Source organism: Prunus dulcis, unplaced genomic scaffold (assembly GCF_902201215.1).
Source record: "Prunus dulcis unplaced genomic scaffold, ALMONDv2, whole genome shotgun sequence".
NCBI classification, from domain to species: Eukaryota; Viridiplantae; Streptophyta; class Magnoliopsida; order Rosales; family Rosaceae; genus Prunus; species Prunus dulcis.
The window spans coordinates 25401-29981 of record NW_023010204.1 but is presented as its reverse complement, the minus strand read 5'-3'; the positions used below and the strand labels follow the sequence as shown (position 1 = coordinate 29981).

General features: G+C 38.0%; 1 pseudogene; it reads right to left on the bottom strand.

Moving 5' to 3' along the window:
- Positions 1 to 2848: 2848 nt before the first annotated feature.
- Positions 2849 to 4218, bottom strand: LOC117613192 (annotated as a pseudogene).
- Positions 4219 to 4581: the final 363 nt, after the last annotated feature.

Sequence of the window (4581 nt, the reverse complement as noted above, 5' to 3'; positions counted from 1 at the left end):
TTGGCCAATACCTTTCCCCCTTTTATTGTACTCAACAATTGGCCTCAGTTTCTGAAGCTTTCTCTTCACAACACGAGGCATTGTGCTCATACCTCGACCAGTCTTTGAATCATCAGAGATTGTTGTCTGGCTGGTTGGTTCTGTCTCAGCAGATGATGAAGCAAACTTCATCTTCTTCGAAGACTTCATCTCCTTCGAAGACTTGTCTTGAGGAGCTACCATTCCAAGCTCCTTACCTCCATTTTTCTTGGAGCCAGAATCCTTAGTTTGGTGTTGAGAAACCATTTTAACAGACAAAACTGCAAGTGAAAATATTTCAGGAAAAGATTAAGAACACAAACGACGGTTATTAATAAAATACGACGTATGATATGATTTTAAACGACGCAATGAAATAATCTCAGACGTAATAAATGTTTAAAACCATTATTTATATAACGTCGTGGTATTTATGTTCACACGACGTCAATACCGTCGTCTATATAAGGATCCAAAACCCTTCTTTCTTTCTCCCGTCGTGGTATTAACATTCACACGACGTAAAACAATAGATATACCGTCGTCTATATTAGATACCAACCCTAATTTCTTTTTCTTTATATTTTATCAAATTAGGGAAAAACAAAAACCATTGTTCAGAGAAATCAAACCTGCAATTAAACAAGCAAATAAAAAAAAGACTATAATTTTAAAAACAACTTTGTCAATTTTCAGACGACGCTAGAACGACTGACGAACCGTCGTGGTCTACATATTTAACCACGTAAATATGAAGCTGCCGTCGTCTTATTTAGTTGAGGTAGTTGTCTTCAAAGTTGAAAACTTTCCCTCTTTGTCTGTATATTTTATCAAACTTGGAAAGAAGTAAAATGATTTTGGCCAGAAAAAAGGTAAAAAGATTTTTCAAACAAAAAACGTATGAGCATGCAAAACAGAAACCAAAATAGTGAAAATGAAAGCTTACCTATTGCGTGCAATGAAAGCAAGAGGAAGACGATCGATCTTTAAGTTCAGAGACGACGAAGAAGACGAGAGGAAGACGATGAAATACTCTGACAGTGCTCTGACAAGGAAAAAAGACGAAAAGTTTTCTCTGGGAGTTGAAATTTTTAATCGGGTTTGGAAACAGTGCATGTGTAAGTCAGGCAGACGAAAAGTTGCTTATATATAAAACCATTTCAAAAAAATAATACGGCGGTTACATATAACTACGACGTATAAATTAAAAAATACGACGGTAAATTTAACTTCGGACGTGGTAAATAAATACGACAGTAGTGTTGTAGGTACCGTCGTAGTAAACTCAAAAATTAAAGTACATAAGTAATAACTCGCGTCATGGTATATTATTTAACACGTCGTTTTTATTAATTTACCGACGTGGATTTCTGTACAATTTTTATTAATATACGTCGGTTTTACCGACGTTGATTGTACAATTTAAACGGCGGTTTTTTGTAAGGACCGCCGTTGGTTTTAAAAATTTATTCTATAAATTTGTCGCTTTCATTCATTTTGGGTTTACATTTAGGGTTCCAGGTTCTTCCTCTCTCAGAGACACTGTCTCTCACATCTCAAAGACAATAATTTGGATGTCTTTCTCAAAGAGAAATTGAGCTTACTCGCATCAAATCTATGTCCACAAGAAGAAGCTTGCAACTAGCCTTCTCACTTCCTTGATCAAGCCTGATATAGGACACTTAGTGCTTCTGAATACTCCTTGCTTTCCATCAAAAGAGATGCAAGCCTGGCCTCCACTCGCTGTCGAAGGAAAGTTCGCTTCTCAGGGAAATCTGAAGATCAGATGTGCTGGAATGAAGAAATCTGAAAATCAAAGAAATTTAAAATGAAGGAAATTAATGTTCTGGAATATGTAAATTTTTTTTTTTGGATGACAGATTTAAAAAAAATAAGAGTATAAAAACAACGACTGTTTTTGTATTACTGTTGACGTTTTTCGTCGTCTTAAGTAAGACTAAGACGACGTAATATATTTGTTGAGCGACGTTGATTTGTTTTTTAAACGTCGTTAGGTATAATATAACCGTCGTTGAAAATTGTCTCTCTGATTGCAAATTTGCAACGACGTTAGGTATAATATTTGTAGATACACAAAAGCACACACATCATCAACTTCCAAAAAATTGTCTCTCTGATTGCAAATCTGTGTCATCTGTTAAGATTATGATGTGGAACAGAGTTCCATCTGGTAAGATTTCGTAACCCTTGGGATCTCAGGAGATTCTGGTTATGTCGGCGGTTTTCTATATAAACCGTCGTGGTTATTTCAATTCTTGTCATTAAGTAGATCTACCGACGTAGGATAAGAAAATCAAAGAAAAAAAATTGTTAACAAAAATTCTTATTAAGACGACGGTTTAAATTAAATGTACGACGTATAAAATGAATAAATACGACGTTAAATTTTATTGTACGATTTAATGATAACGTCGTAGAACTATACGATAATGACGTCGATATATTTATATTTTCCGTCGTTGTAAATTAATTTAATACGGCGATATTTTGTATTTTAAAGCCGTGGATTTGTTTGTAATTATACGGCGTCTTATACGAAAACCTCGTCGTGTTATTTTATGAGTAAAAACGGCGGCTTTTATTGAAATCGTCGTCTTTACTTTCTACGTCGGTCGATTCATAACTTCTGCCGTTCTTTGTTGGCTTTGATTTTACACTGCGGAAATCTGTTTCAAATAGACGTCGGTTGTTTAATTAGGTACGTCGTTATTTTTGAACAGCCATTTGAATCTTCATTTTTGGTTGTCTAAGGTGGTATAACACGACGGTGTTTTTAGAACCGTCGTCTTTTTAAAAACCACGACGACCGTCATTGTTTTCTGGTCGTCGTTTTCACTTTTTGTAGTAGTGAACACAACATGGGCACGCCTGCACATAGACTCTCAATGGTTGAATTCCAACCGCTATGTGTTAAAAATCCTCCAACTGATGAGTGCTCAAGGACTTGTTCTTGTGGGCACCAACTTGCTATTAGTCCTCTTTCCTTAGTTTCATTCACAAACTCAGGTGGCAAAATTGATGATGCACCAGCAACCAGGTTGGGCCTAATGACCCAAAAGAAGGGAAGCTTGCTATTTGCTAGTCCCCAACCAAACTCAACAAGCTGTTCGGGTGATATGAATGCTAAACTGCCAAACTTCACATAAATAACTGAATTTGGGGCCTTGGAATCTAGCCATTTGAGGCAGTCAGATTCTTCATTCCATAGACTATATCCCATAATCTTCAAAGGGTGCTCTGGTATCTGATCAAGAAGTTATGGGAGAGGGCCAATTGCATAAACAAGTGGAAACATGGATGAGAGAGCATCCAAAACATCTTGTTCCAGTGCATCAAAACTATGAAGAACAACTGCTGAACCTTTATCAAATCTTCCAATTGCTTCCAAGCAGTTTGTCCAGGATTTCTCGTTGGGATTTGTGGTTCTCAAGTTGTGTGGGAGATCCCTTAGACGAATACCTTTCATTCCCGGAATCCAATCTATCACCTTGTCCAGAAAGCCATTTGTTAAACAACTCTCATCTGCAAATACCCAAGTGAAGAAAAATTTCATCTGTTTAGAAACAGGAGAATTAATCTAAAAATTAAGAGGTAAGGGAGGCCCTATTATTGACATTCCAAAAAAGGTTGGAATTAAGCTACTCATGTTTGAGTAATTTCACCTTTGAGTGGGACAAGTCCTTTTTCAACCAAAGCTGGAAATTGTATGTAGCCCATCAAGCTTCATGCAGAAATAGTAAAGAAGAGTACAACAGGGATTCCAAGTTCTTCAGCTGCTGCCAGGGGGAACAACGTCATCCAACCATCCGAAATGATGTGTGTCACTGAAGGATCGCCTGCCGTGTGATTGAGTTTTGTGATGAGGTCCCGAAATGGAGCCAAGAAATTCTTTTTTATGGACTCTCCAAGCAATAACATGTCTTGTTGGGTATCTTCATCTGAACTTTGAAGGCCATCTGGTATGGTTTCGAATCGGAAACTAGGCACACCGTCGAGGGAGTTTGGCCCTAGAGACTTGAGAAGCCTTTTGTGATTGAACTCTGTGTTGACAAAGGTTACATGAACACCTCTATTGTGGAGGAGCTTTGCTAGTTGAAGCATTGCCTTCATATGGCTTTGAACTGGAAAAGGCATGCAAACAACATGAGGCTTATTGGCTACTTCCTTGGGGCTACTCATTTTGGACTTAGATTGTGCGTGTGTATGTTAGTGGATCTGTATGTGTCTGCACTTTGCACAAATGCATTGTTTTATAGCCCTTATAGGGCATGTCAATGGGCCGGGGCCCGGCCCAAATTTAATGGGTTTGGGCCTGGCAGGGTCGGGCTTTAAAAAGGAGAGAGAAAATATCGGGCCGAGTTGGGTTGGGTTTTTTTAGAAAATTCAAAGCCCAGGCCCGACCCATGAGCCGGGCTTGAGAAAGCCCATCGGACCGGGCAGGGCCTAAACGGGCCCTACTTTATTCAAAAAAAATCATAAACTTAATCATAAAGGCATTTTAGTCCAAATTTGAGATTAAACTCACTTAATTCCAATATTTTC